The 23,046-nt window shown below is 39.1% G+C and overlaps 1 pseudogene; it reads right to left on the reverse strand.

Annotated features, from left to right (window-relative positions):
- Positions 1–20,827: 20,827 nt before the first annotated feature.
- On the reverse strand, positions 20,828–22,812 carry LOC149205869 (DNA gyrase subunit B, chloroplastic/mitochondrial pseudogene; annotated as a pseudogene).
- Positions 22,813–23,046: the final 234 nt, after the last annotated feature.

Here is a 23,046-nt window from a genome sequence, read left to right on the forward strand (position 1 = left end):
TCTTCTGCGCAACCTCTGCATGGATTTTTACGTTCAAAACGGCATTTCCACTGCACAATCCGCCACCCAGAGAAATTCGCTCCACAGCGTGGCCCCCCAGCTCAGTCTGCCACCTGCATTTTGCACAGGGCGTCCATAAAATAGGTATTTACCCGAATCCTACTCGTAAACCCTGTTTTTCTAGCTTTCTCTGTAAAATTGCCCCGAGAACCAAAATTCGAATTAAAATCACGGTGTTACCTTCAAACCTCTGCATCATAGCCACTGTTTTACCCATTTTTTCCAAAGAAATCCCGTGAACTTTGTTCCCCTCTGCAAATTCGCCCATTAAGCTAAATTTAAGCTTGTTTCCGACTGCAATTTCCACAGAAAAGACCCAAACTGTTATTTTACCTACTGTTGTTACACCAAGCCTAAATTCCAATTCAAAAATCATCAAAGACTGTATAAGGGAGGCTCCAGTGGCCCTGAATGTTGCCCCCTTGAATGCACCACATAAAGAATTGGAATGGTTGCCCCTTGCTGACAGAGATTTCCAAATTAATGATATGATTGGTGACAAGCCTCACCTTCAAGCTTTTTGTGAAATTAGGAATAGCTACCGTAGCAATGCTGATGTCTATGGAATTTGGGAGTCCAACATGCCCATCTACTACCTCCCCTCAGTAAATGTGCTTCCTGATCTCATCCATTTATGCTGTGCCAATTATGACCCCACTCAAAGAGCAGTTATGGCTCCATTTGGGACTGTCATCTTCTATATTACCCCTCAATACATAAATGAGATGCTGCACTTTAAGCCAACTCAGCCTCTGGCTCCTCTCTCCATGGGATTCTTGCTTGACCAAGGTGCCAAACTGCCCAGTTCAGAGATAACCATAATTGCTCAGTTATTCATGAAACCAAATTGCCAGCCCCAGCAACCTCCTCCTTATCTGCATTCTTGGTTCAATGAAGCAGGGAGATTCATTGTAGACATGATATCCTACATCTTAGGATTTAAAACCAGTGAGTATATTGATGAGACTACCTTAGTTTTGATGTCTATATTTACTCCAAGACAGCCCCTTGCTGTCCAATATGATTATGCCACCTTCATAGCCAATAAGATCCATGAGCAATTCATGAGCCTGGATAGAGAAAGAGTGTTCAAATACACATCATACATATATCATTTACTGTTGTACAATCAACCTGATAGTTTTCAAATTCCCCTTAGAAAGTTGGACCTCAAGGCAGAAAGGAGGTTTGTCATATTCTGGACCTCAGTATTCCATATAGTTTATAACTCCCCTTATACTTATTGTGAGTTCATTGACTTGTTCATATATCCAGCCACTTCTTTATTGATTACAACTCCTCCTGCCATGCTCTCTGCTGAAATGCAGAAAATTTTACATCTCTCAAAAGACTACAGTATAGGTGACTGGTAATTTTACCAAAATCACACAGAGATCCGGATATATGGCCGTGAATTATGCCCCTACAAGCTGCCAAAGTATGTACCTAGGAGACTGTTTGCCTTGGAATACTTCAGGCAATTTATTAGTTCAGATTTGACTCATTTATATGATGCTAGGAAAAAGGCACAGCTCAAGATAAGAAATCAATTGGGCCCTTTTATCTTCAACAAAAGGGAAGTCTGGGAAGAGGCCGATAAGATTTTGGGGGAGCAACTTAAGCTGAAACAAAGCTTTTATTGGGCACCATATGACCCTGAACATTTCATAAGTTATAGAAAAGTGAAAAACAAGCTTACAGGATATGTTCACCACCAAATCCCTGAAATTCAACAATATGCTAATCAACAAGAATGGGTAGAAGGCACATTAATTGAAGAGATTACTGAAGAAGAAAAATTGGAAAAAGCCATGAAAGAGCTTGAAAAAATGCTTGACCTGGACTCTTTTGGACAGGTATCCTTCAAGCTTCCCCAGCACACAAAAGGTGATACATCTTTTGCGGGGACTTCTCAGTAGCCCACACAAAAGGCCAGCGCAGGATCAACAAAAGGCAAAGAGGTAATAGGTTCAGAGAAAAATATAATGACAGACCAGCCAGCTACATCAAAGGAACAAGGTCAAGGGCAGGTCCCTCCAGCACAAACAAAAGCACCAGAAATCCCTATACTACAAACTCCTCTAAATGAGGAGAGAGGCAAGAAAAGGGACAGGCAAGAAGACACACCGATCAGCGGTCCTGAAGAGCAACCAGGGGAGAAAAGGCAGAGATTGAACCCCCTATCAGAGGAGGAATTCATTCAGGAGATCACAGACAGTCCAAGGGAAGAAAGAGCAGTCAGCCAGGATACATCTCCAGTCACAGAAACATCAGCCAGTTCACACAGATAGGAGATTGGAAGACAACATAGTGTGGAATTCTCTTCTGCCAGGCAACAAAGTAAGCAAGGCTCAGACATTAAGAAAACATTCACTGAAATAAAAGCAAAGAATGAGCCAATAAGGATTCAACTCTATAATCACTTGCTGAGGATGGCCCCCACAAATCAACAAAGGTTAATGTCAGCATATGACATCCAAGAAGGGAAGATGATCCTAAGTCACTTCAAGCCCAAAATGTTGCAGCCACAGTCAGCTGTTGATTACATCAGGACCAATCTAGAAGTATTGGCCAAGGATATCCAGCCAATGGACCAAATTGAATTACATAAGCAAACCAGAGAAATGGTATACTCCACATTGGCAAACAAGGCATTGCTGGCCCACAAATTGCAGAATTCTTTAAATAATACTTCTGCCCAATTGGAATTGGAAAAGGCTTCCTCTTTGGCTAAGGATAACAGAATTAAATCCTTAGAAGAAATTATCATAGAGCTGGGACATGATCCCAAGGATCCCAAAGGCATCCAAGCATTAATAAGAAAGAAAGAAGAAGACATTGCAGCTCTCAGGAAGCAGCTCAAGCTGCCCATTACCATGCATCCCAAAACTATAGAGATTGTTGAACAAAAATCACAGGAAGATGCAATGGAACTGCTGATGAAAATGAATGAAAGATTGGCAGAAACAAAGAAGGCATTGGAGGAAGCATTACAAGGAAAACAGGGAGAGTTTGCCTCTCATCAATCTCAAACAGCTCTAATTGTTACAACTGCTCCTTCTACAGTCACAACAGCAGTCCCTCCTACTGACCCGGCATCAACAGCACCAAGCACTTCAACAACAACAACAGCAGGCAGCAGCACTACCATGTCTACTGAAGAACTGATAAAGGCCATGGAGGATCTAAGACTCCAGGTGTCAGAGTTAAAAGGTGCCAAAGAGAAATTGGCAAAAATTGGAAGTAAGCTATGATAAATCCAAGATGACTGTAGTAGAAAAAACAAGGGAGGTGAAAGCATTGGAAAACAAAGTAAAGGCATTGGAAAAGGACCTCTTATTAGACAAACCTCTGGCAGAAAGCAGGAGCATTCTATGGGCCAACATTATCCAATCCATCATTGATATGTGGAAATCAATATAGATAATTCATGAGCAGATTGATTTGGTGGCAATAGCTCAAGAAGAAATTCAAAAGGCCAGGGATTCATTAGGAAACATGCCTAAACAGGCTAATAGGCTAATACATTTCTTGAACACCCACACCAAAGAAGATCTGGAAAAACTGGATATCAGGGACAGGACAAGCACTATTTTAATAATTAAAAGGGTCCTGACCATGAGGAATTTCATACAAAATCTGGAAAGGAAGTGCCAGGAAATGCAAATGGAAATAAATGCTTTCACACATAAATTTAGAGTTTTGGAGGAAAAGGGCCTACCCAGTTTGTTAGCTGATGACTACAGACTAAAGTCACATGCAGCCTATGTACACAAATTAAACACATATGTGGATAGTCAAGCTACAGCATCATCAATTTCTACATGAGAGAAAGCACTCCCATCTGGACAGAGCCTATATGACAATTTGGAGAATTTGTTTTTTATTGAACATGAAGTAAGGCACCTTTTCACAGTCCAGCCTACTTTTTTCAGGTACACAGATGCAGATGAAACTCTAATTAAAATGCGTAGGCACCAATTACCAGATGATGAATGTGGCAGAGTATGCTGGAAATCCTGTAAGCGGATTTCAAAGTTTTGTTTATTTTTCTAGAACATAACAGATGCCATAAAGTGTAAAAGAGAGAAGATAAAATCACGCTGGACAGCAGTTAATTGAAGCGCAGGGAAAAGCACCCAGGAAAGCAACGCCAGCAGCGTGGGATTTCACTAAATATCCATCGGCCATCTTACTGGGCAAACAATCAATGCATCTCACCAGCAAAACGGCCAACACAACATTTTCTTACTTTGCATTCATTTCTCTCTGTTCCCAAGAGCATTTACTACTTCTGTAGAGTAGGTGAAAGAAGTTATTGCAAGATATTATCTCTTTGAGATATTTTGGAAACATTTTTGTACAAATACCTCCCCAATCTAAGCATTAGGGGTTGGTGAATATCATTCTGCAAATGCGTTGTAAATTTGAGAACTCTTATGAATAAAGATTGTTGGAATGCTTTTTTGATGAACTCTCTGGTTATGGAATTGATGGCAGAAGCCCATGTTGCAGAATTCTTGAATTATCTCATGGATCAATAAGTCTTTTAACTCTTGTTTTAATATTTCTGTGTTTTGTATATCATCTATATATCATGTTCTAAATTGCAGGGAAAAAGAATAGCTCAGAACTTACTTAACTGTACTCTGTGTTCAATTCCTGTCATTTTTTATGTTTTCTTCAGGACTAGCATAGGTAGGAATTCTTGACTGCTCCTGTCTCCCTGGTTCTTACACACTGAATATAATTAAGGAATTCTTAACTGCTCCTTGGTAATATTTACCCACTGTCCCTCTATTAGCATGATGAAAGATCCTTAATTGCCTTTCATTTCCTGATTCCATTTCATCTGATTCCAGCTTGAAAATTGTTCCATGACTAATTATCTTGCTTTGTAGGCCCTCCTTTTTCCAAAGAAACCATACCTAGAAGTTTATTTTCATTGACTCCATTAACCCAATGGTCTGAACTTCTCATATTTTGCAGCCCTGTTTTATCGAATGTCACCATCCAAAACTCAAACAAATACTTTTACTTCATAACTAGCCTAACATATAGCAAAACAAAGCTAAATCATAAAGAGAGAGCCCTCTCTGGCTGCAGATTGGCTAGAATCTGCATCTAAAAGACTGGTTAGTGGTTACCTTGGTCGTATTCCCTTTTCTCACAGCTTTTGGGGAACAACCTGAGTGATAACATCATTGGCGACTCCACTGGGGAACTGAATGATTGTGTTTGCTACTGTTGTCTCTTTTCTAAAGCTACAGATGGAGACTGAAGTTAGCCATGTAGCCTTTGAAACTGTTTTTGCTATGCAATTACAGGAGTAAATAAAAGTTGCTTCAGTCTATCTCTGGTCTAGTTTTAGGCTTTAAACAGTTGTCTCAAAAATTCGAGCAATTTCCTTTTTTAGAATATTCAGGAAAATTCAAGACTTTCACAATTCATATTTTCCTAGAAATATATTGTCAAAAGCAGTGTTTTTAAAATACTTCCAGAAAATACCAAAAACAGATTTGGAAGCTGGCTCCAAAGAAGAAAACTCGTTACACTAGATCAAATCCAGATCCCAATCCTCCAGCGATATTTGAAAACCCTAACTTGATCTCTAAGAACCTTAGAAGACAAGAAAGTCTAGAAAATTCTGTTGATTTAAACATTGATACACCTCAGTAGAAATCCATCCAATCTGAGCTTACTCCCGGAAAAACACCAGTCCTTTCTAGTGTTGATGTAGCTTCTTCTAGTTCACCATCATCACTTCAAAATATCTTTTCCGCTCCCCCATCAACAGCACTTATCTCAGCTGTTATCCTTGTGCTTCCAGCTATCCCATTTATACCTGCATATATGGCAAATCGTTATGCTCCCCTGCAATTGCTTGCTAATCCAGGGGCTATGCCTTAAGATTATCAAAGAAAAATCACCTATTTTGATGGTACTGGCACCTACACAACACAACAACATACCAAGAAAATTATGGATTATTTTGAGAACCATGAAATTGATGATAATGATGTCAGAATGAAAATTTTTGTCCAAAGCCTAACAGGTGATGTAAGGACCTGGTTTAGGGCACTCGCTGTAAACACAATTGCTGATCCAGATACCCTTTATCAAACCTTTTTGAACAGGTGGGAAAAGGAGAAGGACCCATTACATATCCTGTCTGAATATGAAAGCTTGAAAAGAGGCCCACAAGAAACTGTCCAAGACTACTATGCCAGATTCAATAATGTGTACAATGCTATTCCTCAAAACCTTAGACCTCCACCTGACTTAGCCTTGATCAAATTCCCGGATGGATTTGATTCCAACATGGCATATCAGCTAAGGGAAAGATCTCCTCCAAGCTTAGAAGACATGCAGAGCATAGATGTTAGTGTAGAGGCCAATCTGATCTCTAAAAGAGCACGAGCTAGAGCTGAGAGAAGGACTCCCTTCAAAGAAGAGCCTTCTGCATTTGAGCAAAAACTAAATGCAATTATCAAAGGAATGGATAGATTGGGTGACAGAGTGGAAACCATTGAAAGGAAATCTTCTTGGGAAGGTAAACCAAGTAACACCACTAGAAATCCAAACTTTAGGAAAAATCAAAATCCTAACACCGGGAAGGCTGGTCTTGACCAGAACATCAGACCTCCATTCCAAGAAAACTATGCCGAAGCTTCAACCTCTAGCGAGCCAACAGAGGATACTCAAATCAACCTAATGGGTCTAAATAATGAACAGCAAATCTTCTTAACCCAAGATAACCAAGAGGCTCACATTTTCAATCAATTTCAAACCAAATCCGAAGAATCGTTTGATTTCAGAGAGGGGTATGATGCAGCTGTCTATGAGGTTCATAAACAATACAAATTGAGGAGTAGAACAATAGATGTCCCTGAACCCAACAAGCAGAAAGATACCAAGCAGCCTAAAAAAGCAAAGGATAAAACTTCCCCTACAGAACTCCCTGCTGAAAAAGACCCCAACCCAAAAGAGCCCATGGTTGAGGACATATCAGACTTACAGCCACTAAACAATCAGCCATATACCTCCTCTCCTCCCAAAGAAAATGCAAAGGGATCCCCAGAAATTAATTTTAAAACAGGTTTAGTTCATAATGGCACTCCTGATAGAGAAAAAACTATTGAAAGCACAGCAGAAAAAGAAAATCTCGCTGCCCGGAATGCAAGAATTCAAGTGGAAAAACCTTTCAACCTAGAAACCGAAATAGGCAAGTTAAAAATAGCCATTCCACTGTCCGAGTTGGCTAAACATGAGGTTTATAGAGAAAAAATCAGCAGGTCACTTCAAATATCAGAGAATAGAGATGCAGTGAATGTCTTAGATGACCAACCAGAGTTGATTTTTGGTCCTGAAGTAAATGGTAAATCAGTAGATGGAGGGGTTCCTCCATTCTATGTAAGTTTAAACATTCATGACAAGGTACTTCACAATGCAATGTTTGATTCGGGAGCTTCCCATAATCTGATGCCTAAATCTGTGATGGAAAGATTGGACCTGGATATCACAAGGCCATATAAAGACTTGTTTTCATTTGATTCCAGCCAGGTCAGGTGTCTAGGCCTAATCAAAGATTTGTGTGTATCTCTAGTGCAATACCCTGCCAAGACAATTCTAATGGATGTAGTGGTAGCCGATATCCCACCAAAGTATGGAATGCTTTTGTCCAGATCTTAGGGTGCGAAGCTCCAAGGATCTTTGCAATTGGACATGTCTTATGCCACCATTTCAGTCTTTGGCCAGCCAAAGAGATTGTACCGGGAAACTTTGATGAAATATGTGGTCAGCAGTCAAGAGAAACCCCAAAATTTCCCCATTTATTCCATGCATTCCGATATGGATTCTTTCATCTTATACAATGCAGAAATGTGTCCCAAAACCGATCACAAGTTCCTAAAATCAGCACAAGAAAGAGGCATAAAGGAAGAACCTACTGCTCAAGATCTAGAAATTATTGAAATAATTGATGAAACAAACACACAAGGCAAACCATATGAGTTACAAAATCCAAACCTGCCCACTAAGACAGTTTCCAAAACTCCTGATGCTAGTCGTAATCAAGAAATCTTAAGGTGCTTAGAATTTGATGGATCAGTGAATAAACTAGGAGCAGGGGCAGGGGTTTGGGTACATAATATGAAAAATGATCATGCTGAAGGACATGCATATAGGCTGAATTTTAGATGTACGAATAACATGGCTGAGTATGAGGCCCTTTTGTTAGGTCTCAAACTGATCAAAAGTCTAGGGGCAACTAAGATTTCAATTTTAGGAGATTCTGATTTAATTATTCAACAGATGAAGGGAAACTTTGTTACAAACGACCTCAGGCTAAGGGCTTATAGAGGGGTAGTAATTGAAATACTTAATACCTTTCTAGAATTACAGCGCACCAAAATCTCAAGGAACCACAATTTACATGCTCATAGTTTGGCAACATTTGCCAGCACTTGTAAGCTACCATTTGAGCCTAACCACCATTTCACTGTTGAAATTAAACACAGACCTGCGGTACCAAACAATGTTAAAAGTTGGCAAGTGTTTGAAAATGACGCTCAAATCAACAATTTCCTGACTTTGAAATAGGAATTTTCAAATACAAACATAGACACAAGCACCATTTGTGAAGAACAGCAAATAGACAAAATTGAAAAACATATATCAGCTGAAACAGCAGATCAGATTTTACATCCAACAATCTTTACCAGCAAAAATTTACAAGAGCTGAAGCAAATGGACTTTGATGAAATTTCTGAGGGAGAGTCAGAAGTAATTGAGTTAAAGGATAATTTTTTGCCCACAGGCTTGACTCCTTTGGAGGATATTTTTGACTCTAATGATATTCCAAGAAAGCCAAAAATGCAGCCATTAAACGCAGAAATTGAGGACTGTAATATAGGAACTGCAGAAGATCCTAAGATGGTAAAATTGTCCAAAGCCTTGCCTCCCGATCAAAAACTGAAATACATTGAATTGTTTAAAGAATTTCAAGATGTTTTTGCATGGAGCTATGAAGATCTTAAGTCCTATGACACTTCTGTGATCCAACATACAATACCCTTAAAAGAAAATCAAAAGCCTTTTAAACAAAAGCTTAGGAGGGTGAATCTAGTCCTCCTTCCTCTCATTGAAAAGGAAGTCAAAAGAATGTACCAAGTGGGAATAATTGCACCCATTAGATTTTCAGAATGGATCTCAAATCTAGTGCCTACTAGGAAGAAAACGGGAGAGATAAGACTGTGTGTTGACTTAAGAAATCTGAATAAAGTGTCTCTCAAAGACCACTACCCCTTACCCAAGATGGATCACATTTTACAAAGGGTAGTGGGAGCTTTTAGGATTTCACTATTAGATGGATTCTCAGGTTTTAATGAGATCCTAGTTCACCCTGATGATCAAGATAAAACTGCCTTTACAACACCTTGGGGAACTTTCAAGTATGTGAAAATGCCTTTTGGTCTTAAAAATGCAGGAGCAACGTTTCAACGAGCCATGAACATAGCCTTTGCAAAAGAAATCCATGATTTTCTAGTCATATATCTTGATGATCTCACTGCTTTTTCCAAATCAGACCAAGAACATTTAGAGCATTTAAGACAAGTGTTCCTAATTTGCAGAAAATATGGCATATCATTGAACCCAAAGAAATCATTGTTTGGCCTAGAAGAGGGCAAATTGTTAGGTCACATAATCTCAAAAGATGGCATTAGAATTGACCTGGATAGAATACAAGCTATTCTCCAAGTGCCTCACCCAAGGAACATCAAAGAATTACAAGCTTTTCTAGGAAAAATCAATTTTCTAAGAAGATTCATTCCCAATTTGGCTGAACTGATAAGATTGTTGAATAACATGCTGAAGAAAGATTCCAAAGTAAAGTGGACAATAGAAGCTAAACAAGCCTTTGAGCAAATTAAAATAGCTTTAACCAAAAGTCCGGTCCTCACAAGCCCGAAGTTTGATAGAAATTTTATAATCTTTTCCTTTCCATCAGAACATACTATTGTTGTTGTCCTATTACAAAAAGATGATCAAGGATGTGAGAAGCCCATTGCTTTTTTCAGCAAAGCGCTTAGAGATGCACCACTTAAATATCAAATCATGGAAAAACAAGCTTATGCCCTTGTAAATGTCATCAAGGATTTCAGAGTTTATATCTTATACTCTCATGTAATAGCCTATGTTCCAAACGCTGTGGTCAAAGACATTCTAACTCAAGAGGGAATAGAAGGAAAAAGAGGCAAATGGATAGCTAACATTTTGGAATATGACATTGAAATTAAACTAACAAAGCTGATAAAAGGACAAGGATTAGCTAAATTGATGATTGAAACCAACTTTCAAGCCCTCGACATTAATGAACTGGATAATGAACAGGAGATGGCGACTCCACAAATCAATCAAGCCTTCTTACAATCACCTTGGTATGCTGATATAAGTTATGTATTGTTAAACCTACAGGCTCCTCCAGGGTTATCCAGAACCAAAAAGAGATTCTTGAAAATGAAAGCTTCAAAGTTTTGTATTATAGACAACGTTTTATTTTGGAAAAATCATGAAGGAATTTTGTTGAATTGTTTAATAAAGGATGAAACTGACAAAGTGCTCAAGGAATTTCATGCAGGGGACTGTGGTGGACATTTGTATTGGAAGTCAACAGCTGATAAGATCCTAAGAGTTGGTTTTTACTGGCCCTCCCTGTTTACGTATGTAAAGAAATTTGTAGTTTCTTGCCATAAATGTCAAGTCTTTGAAGGCAAGAGAAAGCTTTTACCTTTACCCCTAAAACCCATTTCCACTAAGAGGCCATTTCAACAATGGGGTTTAGATTTCATTGGAGAAATTCACCCTCCCTCTTCTAGCCAGCATAAATGGATTTTAACTGCCACAGATTACTTCACCAAGTGGATAGAGGCTATCCCTTGTAGGCAAGCCAATGACTCAGTCATCATACAATTATTAGAAACCAATATCCTATCTAGAGTTGGTTGTCCAGAAAAAATAATAACTCACAATGCTGCTGCCTTTAAATCCAAAAGAATGATCAATTTTTGCCACAAGTACCATATTACCTTAGGCCACTCCACAGCCTATTACCCTCAAGGTAATGGTCTAGCTGAGTCATCCAATAAAAGCTTGATCAACATCATAAAGAAAGTATTGGAGGAAAACAAGAAGAACTGGCACAAAAAGCTTATTAATGCACTGTGGGCAGACAGGTTAACTACAAAAAGATCTATTGGAACAAGCCCCTATGAGTTGGTTTATGGCATGGAGGTTGTATTCCCTTCATCCTTAGGAATCCCTATGATAAAATTGCTGCAAAAAATACAGGCAGAACCCAATGACATTCAGAGAAGAATCAATCAAACAATTCATTTACAGCAGACTAGAGAAGAAGTGTATCAAAGGTCTCAGATTCTTCAAGAGAGACTTAAGAAGAATTTTGACAAAAGGACAAAGGCAGAGGATTTTTTCATAGGAGACAAAGTGCTGAAATGGGATTCCAGAAGGGAAGATAAAGGAAAACATGGCAAATTTGATTTCCTATGGAAGGGACCTTTTGCTATTCAGGTTGTACAAGGAAACAACACCTACTTTTTAAGAAGCCTGGATGGTACAGAAGCAGAGAATGGGCCAGTCAATGGTTGGATGCTCAAGCATTATTTTGATCCACTTTGTTGATATAGAAGGACTGTAATTTGTACATAATAGTGTTTATTTTTTGCAGTTTATTTCAGCAATAAGATAGGGAATAAGATGCAGCAAATTTTGAGAAAAAAGCAAGGAATTGTGCCACCTTTTGTAGTACCTTTTCAGTTTATCAGAAGAAGTGAAGTACAACACTTGGGAGATAAAAATGATGACAAATACTCAGACAAACTGTCAAAGACAGAGTTGTAATTATTCAAACCAGCTTATGGGAAAGGCATATATGTTACAGAGATACAGTTTGGTTTATTTACAGCAAAGGCAAATTTCAGGTTGCAGCAAGGATTGAATATAATGCCATCTGACCTATTGTTCTTGGCTTTTCACCTGGAAAAGCCATCCCCAAGTGGAGCCACTGTTAGGTTCCTATACCAATAGGTGTCATATTTCATGATTGACTGTTAAAATGCCAAATATGATCATCCTTTCCATGCTGCAAAGGTTCCATATTTTCAAAAAAAAATCAAAAATTTAAAAAATGAAAAGAGGGTATGCCCTAAAAGAAAAATCAAAGGGAAAAAAGAATGAATTGGTCAAAAAACAAAGAAAATGAACCCCAAAGAAAAGACCAAGAGAGTGGGCTAGTCCAAAATGCCATTGCTATTCTATTTTTGCAAAGAAGTTCAAAATATGCAATCAGTGACTTCTGTCACACTTGATGGATGGCCCAACAGCTCAATCTTGGGCTCCCAATGTTTATATTTCTTGTTTTAGAAATAGGGAGTGAATTCTGTCCAAACAGTTTAAGCTTGGCAGATCAGTAGTTAGGTAGAGAAGCAAGGGTGCTCAACAGTTAAATCTGAGCCCCTAGAAGAGATAAGGGCGGACTTAGATAGGAGGACAATTAAAAGAAAACAAGAGAAAAAGGTTTTGCTACTTCAAATGCACCCAATCAAAAGGAAGAAAAAAAGTTAGGTGTATTAAGCTGGGTAGGCAGTTTGGTGTTGCAGAAGTAAGTTTGTGATCAGTTTTGTCTTTTTGAATATGATCTATCTCATGGATATCATAAGTGATATAGCAAGGTGGCTGCAAAACAGTTGAAGCATCACTAATTTCCCCTCTCATTTCTCCAAGAACATTTACTAATTCCCCCCAAGGACATTGGGATCTGCTCAGTGGTCCTAGTTCACTTCATTTTATGAGAAAGACTAAGTAAAACTTTGTGTTTACTTAGGCAAAGGAAGCCACATTTATTGTGTAAAAATACTTTTGACCCATGCTACTAAGTTTTCCAAATCCATAACTTGGAGACCTTTCACTCCCCTAAGCCTAAGTTTCACCCTTTACTTAGTGCTTTTGGTCCATAAATATTTCTCATTTTAACCTATTAACACTATTATATAGCTCCTACATAATATTTCCCCTCCCATACTATGTAAAAATACAAAAAAACCCCGAAATTCTTAAATATCACGCCCCGGGCTTATATAAAGCCATATGTTAATGTTTTAGGGAGTCCAAGGTTTATCCGAAACCTTTTGGACAACCCTTCCCCGCACACGCATATAAACCATGGGTTTCATTTAACATCTGGTTAAAAGAATAACCAAACCCGAACATAAAATCAAAGCTGGAATACATTGCAAACCCCGCAAAAACATTACAAAACGATAAATAATATCACGCGGGTCCCATACTCTAGCTCTCCGCCATGTTTTGTTTTCCGCCATCTGTTGGATCGCAACACGTAGATCCAACGACCCACGTCGATATCGGAACCCCTCCGATGACCGAACAATAGCCTCCAGGAAATTGGCGGTTTTGCCATCGTACAAAAAACACGTGTCGCCACCTCATTTTATCGCGTCCGCTCCACCCAAAACCGCCGTTGTCCAAAAAGCGGTGCGATAATACCATATACTGCCCTCCTTTCCCGTTGCTGACATCGTCACCCATGTCAACACCCACGTTGGCTGCCACCTCATCACTGTATCGTCCGCTGTGTCCGCCACGTCACCGCCAAGTCAGCTTTCGTACCCCCACTACCCGACAAAGATTACGTCATGCTGACGTCACCCGACCAAAGCACGCCAAAAAACCGCCAAAATCAAATTTTTGTTAAAAAGGCGTAAATTGTCGTGTTTTGTTTGTTTTTCTTTATTTCTTCTGTGCAACCTCTACATGGTTTTTTACGTTCAAAATGGCATTTCCACTGCACAGTCCACCACCCAGAGAAATTCGCTCCACAGCGCAGCCCCCCAGCTCAGTTTTCCACTTGCATTTTGCACAGGGCGTCCATAAAACAGTTATTTACCCGAATCCTGCTCGTAATCCCTGTTTTTCTAGATTTCTCTATAAAATTGCCCCGAGAACCAAAATCCGAATTAAAATCACAGTGTTACCTTCAAACCTCTGCATCATAGCCACTGTTTTACCATTTTTTCCAAAGAAATCCCATGAACTTTTTCCCCTCTGCAAATTCGCCCATTAAGCTGAATTTAAGCTTGTTTTTGCCTGCAATTTTCACAGAAAAGACCCAAACTGTTATTTTACCTATTGTTGTTACACCAAGCCTAAATTCCAATTCAAAAATCACCAAAGACTATATAATGGAGGCTCCAGTGGCCCTAAATGTTGCCCCCTTGAATGCACCACATAAAGAATTGGAATGGTTGCCCCTTGCTGACAGATATTTCCAAATTAATGATATGATTGGTGACAAGCCTCACCTTCAAGCTTTTTGTGAAATTAGGAATAGCTACCGTAGCAATGCTGATGTCTATGGAATTTGGGAGTCCAACATGCCCATCTACTACCTCCCCTCAGTAAATGTGCTTCCTGATCTCATCCATTTATGCTGTGCCAATTATGACCCCACTCAAAGAGCAGTTATGGCTCCATCTAGGACTGTCATCTTCTATATTACCCCTCAATCCATAAATGAGATGCTGCACTTTAAGCCAACTCAGCCTCTGGCTCCTCTCTCCATGGGATTCTTGCTTGACCAAGGTGCCAAACCGACCAGTTCAGAGATAACCAGAATTGCTCAGTTATTCATGAAACCAAATTGCTAGCCCCAGCAACCTCCTCCTTATCTGCATTCTTGGTTCAATGAAGCAGGGAGATTCATTGTAGACATGATATCCTACATCTTAGGATTTAAAACCAGTGAGTATATTGATGAGACTACCTTAGTTTTGATGTCTATATTTACTCCAGGACAGCCCCCTGATGTCTAATATGATTATGCCACCTTCATAGCCAATAAGATCCATGAGCAATTCATGAGCCTGGACAGAGAAAGAGTGTTCAAATACACATCATACATATATCATTTGCTACTGTACAATCAACCTAATAGTTTTCAAATTCCTCTTAGAAAGTTGGACCTCAAGGGAGAAAGGAGGTCTGTCATATTCTGGACCTTAGTATTCCATATAGTTTATAACTCCCCTTACACTTATTGTGAGTTCATTGACCTGTTCATATATCCAGCCACTTCTTTATTGATTACAACTCCTCCTGTCAGGCTCTCTGCTGAAATGCAGAAAATTTTACATCTCTCAAAAGACTACAGTGTAGGTGACTGGTACTTCTACCAGAATCACACAGAGATCCAGATATATGGCTGTGAATTATTCCCCTACAAGCTGCCAAAGTATGTACCTATGAGACTATTTGCCTTGGAATACTTCAGGCAATTTATTAGTTCAGATTCGACTCATTTCTATGGTGCTAGGAAAAAGGCACAGCTCAAGATAAGAAATCAATTGGGCCCTTTTATCTTCAACAAAAGGGAAGCCTGGGAAGAGGCCGATAAGATTTTGGGGGAGCAACTTAAGCTGAAACAAAGCTTTTATTGGGCACCATATGACCCTGAACATTTCATAAGTTATAGAAAAGTGAAAAACAAGCTTACAGGATATGTTCACCACCAAATCCCTGAAATTCAACAATATGCTAATCAACAAGAATGGGTAGAAGGCACATTAATTGAAGATATTACTGAAGAAGAAAAATTGGAAAAAGCCATGAAAGAGCTTGAAAAAATGCTTGACCTGGACTCTTTTGGACAGGTATCCTTCAATCTGCCCCAGAACACAGAAGGTGATACATCTTTTGCCAGGACTTCTCAGCAGCCCACATAAAAGGCCAGCGCAGGATCAACAAAAGGCAAAGAGGTAATAGGTTTAGAGAAAAATATAATGATAGACCAGCCAGCTACATCAAAGGAACAAGGTCAAGGGCAGGTGCCTCCAGCACAAACAAAGGCACCATAAATCCCTATACTAAAAACTCCTCTAAATGAGGAGAGAGGCAAGAAAAGGGACAGGCAAGAAGACACACCGATCAGCGGTCCTGAAGAGAAACCAGGGGAGGAAAGGTAGAGATTGAACCCCCTATTAGAGGAGGAATTCATTCAGGAGATTACAGACAATCCAACGTAAGAAAGAGCAGTTAGCTAGGATACATCTCCAGTCACAGAAACATCAGCCAGTTCACACAGACAAGAGATTGAAAGACAACATAGTGTGGAATTCTCTTCTGCCAGGCAACAAAGAAAGCAAGGCTCAGACATTAAGAAAACATTCACTGAAATAAAAGCAAAGAATGAGCCAATAAGGATTCAACTCTATAATCACTTGCTGAGGATGGCCCCCACAAATCAACAAAGGTTAATGTCAGCATATGACATCCAAGAAGGGAAGATGATCCTAAGTCACTTCGAGCCCAAAATGTTGCAGCCACAGTCAGTTGTTGATTACAACAGAACCAATCTAGAAGTATTGGCCAAGGATATCCAGCCAATGGACCAAATTGAATTACATAAGCAAACCGGAGAAATGGTATACTCCACATTGGAAAACAAGGCATTGTTGGCCCACAAATTGCAGAATTCTTTAAATAATACTTCTACCCAATTGGAATTGGAAAAGGCTTCCTCTTTGGCTAAGGATAACAGAATTAAATCCTTAGAAGAAATTATCATAGAGCTGGGACATGATCCCAAGGATCCCAAGGGCATCCAAGCATTAATAAGAAAGAAAGAAGAAGACATTGCAGCTCTCAGGAAGTAGCTCAAGCTGCTCATTACCATGCATCCCAAAACTACAGAGATTGTTGAACAAAAATCACAGGAAGATGCAATGGAACTGCTGATAAAAATGAATGAAAGATTGGCAGAAACAGAGAAGGCATTGGAGGAAGCACTGCAAGGAAAACAGGGAGAGTTGGCCTCTCAACCATCTCAAATAGCTCCAATTGTTACAACTTCTCCTTCTACAGTCACAACAGCAGTCCCTCCTATTGACCCGGCATTAACAGCGCCAAGCACTTCAACAACAACAGTAGTAGGCAGCAGCACTACCATGTCTACTGAAGAACTAATAAAGGCCATGGAGGATCTAAGACTCCAGGTGTCAGAGTTAAAAGGTGCCAAAGAGCAATTGGCAAAATTGGAAGTAAGCTATGATAAATCCAAGATGATTGTAGCAGAAAAAACAAGGGAGGTGAAAGCATTGGAAAACAAAGTAAAGCCATTGGAAAAGGACCTCTTATTAGACAAACCTCTGGTAGAAATCAGGAGCATTCTGTGGGCCAACATTTGCCAATCCATCATTGATATGTGGAAATCAATACAGATAATTCATGAGCAGATTGATTTGGTGGCAGCAGCTCAAGAAGAAATTCAAAAGGCCAGGGATTCATTGGGAAACATGCCCGAACAGGCCAATAGGCTAATACATTTCTTGAACACCCACACCAAAGAAGATCTGGAAAAACTGTATATCAGGAACAGGACAAGCACTATTTTAATAATTAAAAGGGTCCTGACCATGAGGAATTTCATACAAAATCTGGAAAGGAGGTGCCAAGAAATGAAAATGGAAATAAATGCTTTCACACAGAAATTTAGAGTTTTGGAGGAAAAGGGCCTACCCAGTTTGTTAACTGATGACTACAGACTAATGTCACATGCAGCCTATGTACACAAATTGAACACATATGTGGATAGTCAAGCTACAACATCATCAAGTTCTACAGGAGAGAAAGCACTCCCATCTGCACAGAGCCTATATGACAATTTGGAGAATTTGTTTTTTATTGAACATGAAGTAAGGCACCTTTTCACAGTCCAGCCCACTTTTTTCAGGTACACAGATGCAGATGAAACTCTAATTAAAATGCGCAGGCACCAATTACCAGATGATGAATGGTGGCAGAGTATGCTGGAAATCCTGTAAGAGGATTTCAAAGTTTTGTTTATTTTTCCAGAACATAACAGATGCCATAAAGTGTAAAAGAGAGCAAATAAAATCACGCTGGACAACAGTTAATTGAAAGCGCAGGGAAAAGCATCCAGAAAAGCAACGCCAGCAGTGCGGGATTTCACTAAATATCCATCGGCTGACTTACTGGGCAAACAATCAATGCATCTCACCACTAAAACGGCCAACACAACATTTTCTTACTTTGCATTCATTTCTCTCTGTTCCCAAGAGCATTTACTACTTCTGTAGAGTAGGTGAAAGAAGTTATTGCAAGATATTATCTCTTTGAGATATTTTGGAAACATTTTTGTACAAATACCTCCCGAATCTAAGTATTAGGAGTTGGTGAATATCATTCTGGAATTGTGTTGTAAATTTAAGAACTCTTCTGAATAAAGATTGCTGGAATGCTTTGCTGATGAACTCTCTGGTTATGGAATTGATGGCAGAAGCCCATGTTGCAGAATTCTTGAATTATCTCATGGATCAATAAGTCTTTTAACTCTTGTTTTAATATTTATGTGTTTTTTATATCATATATATATCATGTTCTAAATTGCAGGGAAAAAGAATAGCTCAGAACTTACTTAACTGTACTCTGTGTTCAATTCCTGTCATTTTTTATGTTTTCTTCAGGACTAGCATAGGCAGGAATTCTTGACTGCTCCTGTTTCCCTGGTTCTTACACACTGAATATAATTAAGGAATTCTTAACTGCTCCTTGGTAATATTTACCCACTGTCCCTCTGTTAGCATGATGAAAGATCCTTAATTGCCTTTCATTTCCTGACTCCATTTCACCTGATTCCAGCTTGAAAATTGTTCCATGACTAATTATCTTGCTCTGTAGGTCCTCGTTTTGCCAAAGAAACCATACCCAGAAGTTTATTTTCATTAACTCCATTAACCCAATGGTCTGAACTTCTCATATTTTGCAGCCCTGTTTTATCGAATGTCACCATCCAAAACTCAAACAAATACTTGTACTTCATAACTGGCCTCACATATAGCAAAACAAAGCTAAATCATAAAGAGAGAGCCCTCTCTGGTTGCAGATTGGCTAGAATCTGCATCTAAATACTGGTTAGTGGTTACCTCGGTCGTATTCCCTTTTCTCACAGCTTTTGGGGAACAACCTGAGTGATAACAGAGTGATAATGGAAATACAACCATCTATTTGAAAGAATAACGTTAATAAATAATTAATCTAGACCCCTGCATGGTTAATTGTTGTGCCCCAGCATTGTCAATGCATGTGGCCTTGGAGGGCCCTTTTGGACCTTCTCATATAGATTCTCATCCATGATCTTGTTCTCATCTAGGAGACTAGTGATGAATATGGTTTCAAACATATTCAATTCGAGAGGATGCACCAAAATAGATCCTTTTAAGATATCCATAGAGGAGTAGCCCTCTCCATTGTGCTGCAATTCCTTCAATGGTATCCTATATCCCATTCTGTTCTTCATGAGTTTAATCATATAAAACCAAAACCCTAAATTCTCTTTTAACATGCCCAGCCACCACTAGAAAATAAATCTCCTCGTGGAAAGAAACATAAGTTATTCTGAATGGATGTTGTCTCCTTAGTTTCAGTTGGTTGGTTTCCCTCCTATGCAAGTGATTCATTGTAATCTAACGTAATAACTATGATACTACACATATCGAATATATGTGCTTCCATGTCCTCCCAAACGAACATTCCAACAAATCTCCCTGCTACTTGTAAATGACACTTTGAAGTCATTTGATTTGAAAAAATAAATGGTATTCAAGTTAAGGATATTCTAATAACCAACTAAATTGAAACCTTGAACTCAGGGAAATCTGCAAAAGATTAAAATTATTTTTGTGGATTTGTCATCTTTTCTCAAAATCGTAATCTCATGGCTGAAAGAGACTGCAATATATTCTTCACTCGCAAAAAACACAATAACTTTCACCCATCCTCGACATAGTGTTCTGTACAAGTAGTGAATTATTTCATCTCTATGATTGGAATGCGAGAATCCCCTTTTTCGTGTCATGAGCCACTCTAGATTTTGATCCTAGAATTTATATTAACTGCTTGATCATCTGAACAATTTGATCGATCTGGCAATGTAGTGTAACCACACAGAAGAAGAACCTTTTTAAGGGACCACTCCACCAAAGAAGTGACCAGTAAAGTAGTTCACGACTTACAAAAGGTCGCATAGTCACATTTTCGCAAAGTCACATTACTTGGATGCTCCCTTGAGGCATAAGAATGTGATCTCGTGACCTAGGTGGCACTGCACCTCACTAAAGGTCGCATATTCACAAGGAAGGGTTGGTCGCATCCACCTGCAATCTTGCTTGAGGCATTGGAACGTGACCAAATGACTTGGCTAGAAGTGTGACCTCCTAGACGTCGCTCAGTCGCAGTGAAACTGGTCACACTTCCAATTAAGACTCTTAACACGTGAATTCACGACTTACGAGCTTTCCAAAAAGAATGTGACCCATTGGAACTTTGGGGTTCGTAGCTCCGCACTCGTTGGGGTACTTTCAGAAGGCTCGCCACAAATGATAGTCATACATTTGCAAACTCTTACAAAGTTTGGCATTTACTATTGGAATACAATATGCTTTCCCCTCACTTCCCAAAAAATTTCCTTTAATGCTACCCTTTGAACTTACTATGTGATAATACAAACACAAAAGAAACATCACCAGAAAAATCTACTCTCATATTCGAATTTTACAACAAAATCAACAGCACACATGGCTTCTAAGACCTTGACTTTGCATAGCCACAACATGGTTGAGAATATACTTCAGAAGATCATCTCTGCTTGGAAATGCTCTTAAAAATCAAGGTTCATCATGTTGGTTTCACATGCAAAGTTCTCAATAAGTTCCTTTCGTGGTTCCACCCAATTTCCCATTAATAAAGAGAGAACCTCATTTTCTTTTGCACCATCTTCCACTATTAGTTGTTTCAACTTCCTTGTTGTTGGATCCAAGGTCGTCTCCTAAAATTGAAAGGCATCATCTCTCCTAATCCTTTGAAACATTGAACGTTATATGATGAATTTGACGGAAAATTCGTTTGTAATTCCTTTAAATCATCATCATCGAAACAATAATGAGCTTGCATACCCCTCTCAACCTTCTATTATGGTGGAACTCCTACATATATGGAACCTTCCTCAAAAAGAGTTTATTGATATCTGAAAAAGAATGTTAATAGAAGAGTGCGAATATGAGCACTATCTACATCAGCATTTGTAAGTATGATGATCTTATGATATTGTAAAGAATTTTCTTGAAATCCTCACCCTTCACCCCAAGTCCTATCCCAATGATAAGATCTTGAATTTCTTCATTTTTATACATAGTTGCTTCATCTTTACGTTCATGTTCCATATCTTACCACATAGAGGTAAGATAGCCTGAAATCGCCTATCTCACCCTTGTTTTGCGCTACCACCTATGGACTTTCCTTCAACTATAAAAAATCTTAGATTCATGAGGATATGAAGCAGAGCAGTCAGCCAACTTTCCAGGAAGTGCAGAGGACCTTAAAATTGTTTTTTCTCTTTACTAATTCTCTCACCCCTTTTCCTGCAATGGATGCCTTGTACGTAATTAAATCCTTTGAGGGAATGGATTCTATAACTTGAGGATTACATTCTAAATGCTTTGTAATATATCCCTAAATAGATTGGCTCACAATCCCCCTCACCTCTGGATTTCCTAACCTTTCCTTTGTTTTCCCCTCAAACTCTGGTCTTGGAACTTTAACTAAAACTGCACATGTCAACCCTTCCCTCATATGTTCACCACTGAGGTTCTCATCCTCCTCCTTGATAAGATTTGACTTCCTTCCAGGGTTATTCATTGTGTTGGTCAATACAGATTTCATGCCATCCATATGAGAACCTCGATCACTTGTTCGGATGTTGTTTGCATATCCCAACAAGGTGTCTGTATATGCATCAAAGCACCACTGAAGGGCTAAGTCAACAATGACTCCATCTCTTTCCCTCTTAAAGGAGATTGGTTCACGAATAGGTGCCTTGTCACAGTTTATCCAACAAACATATTCAACTAAGCCTCCAGCATAGTGATATTCATTATAGGTTATATTTGTTGCATCCAAATTCTTCTCCATCAAGGTTATCTTTACCTGTGGGTTTAGAAATTCAAGCTCTCTAACACATCCAGCTACTGTGTTATAGTCAAACTTTGTCATGGTTGTGAAGACTTCCTAATCTGGCCAAAACCTTACACATGTTCCCTGATGAAATTTGGATTCATCTAAAACGTCATGAGAGGTGAGTTCAGTCACTCGCTTTCCATGCACAAAGGTTTGATCCCATTCCTTTCCATCACGCCAAACTGTCACTTCCAATTTCTCAGACAAAGCATCCACTACAGAAACACCAATGCCATGCAATCCTCCATAAACATTATAGCCATTTCTTTCCCCACCAAAATTGCCTCCTACATGCAACATAGTCAAAACAGTATCTAAAGCAAACTTCTTTGTAACATGATGTAAATATGTGGGAATCCCTCGACCATTATCCATGATGCTAAGTTCAGAGCCATCATGGAAGAGCATAACATCTATGCATGTTGCAAACCCAGCTTGGGCCTCATCTATGGCATTGTCCAAAACTTCATAAACCAAATGATGGAGACCACAAGATCCAGTGCTTCCAAGGTGCATCCCTGGTCGCTTTCGTACTGGGTCTAGACATCCAAAAACATGAATTTATCTAGCATTATAAGACTTTGCCGCAGTTGGATCAGATGAAGGGTCTATGGAACTAGTTGATGACATAAAATCATGTATGGTTGTAGAACATCTTGTAGGTGTGACAATTGTAATCCTTCTCAAGGTGCGTTCTCTCTAGCATCAGAGCATCTTAGTGGTGTCATGTCAAGGGACTACTTATGCAATTGTAACATAGTTCATTGTATCTCCATGGCATCTTCAATTGAATTCCTGAAAAGAAGACGGGATGAAAATAAGTTAGTCTACAACAATGATATTTTCGTGTGAAAACAAATGAGT

Source organism: Pinus tabuliformis, chromosome 1_2 (assembly GCF_031772625.1).
Source record: "Pinus tabuliformis cultivar Carrire ecotype Pingquan chromosome 1_2, CPIR1, whole genome shotgun sequence".
Taxonomy (NCBI): domain Eukaryota; kingdom Viridiplantae; phylum Streptophyta; class Pinopsida; order Pinales; family Pinaceae; genus Pinus; species Pinus tabuliformis.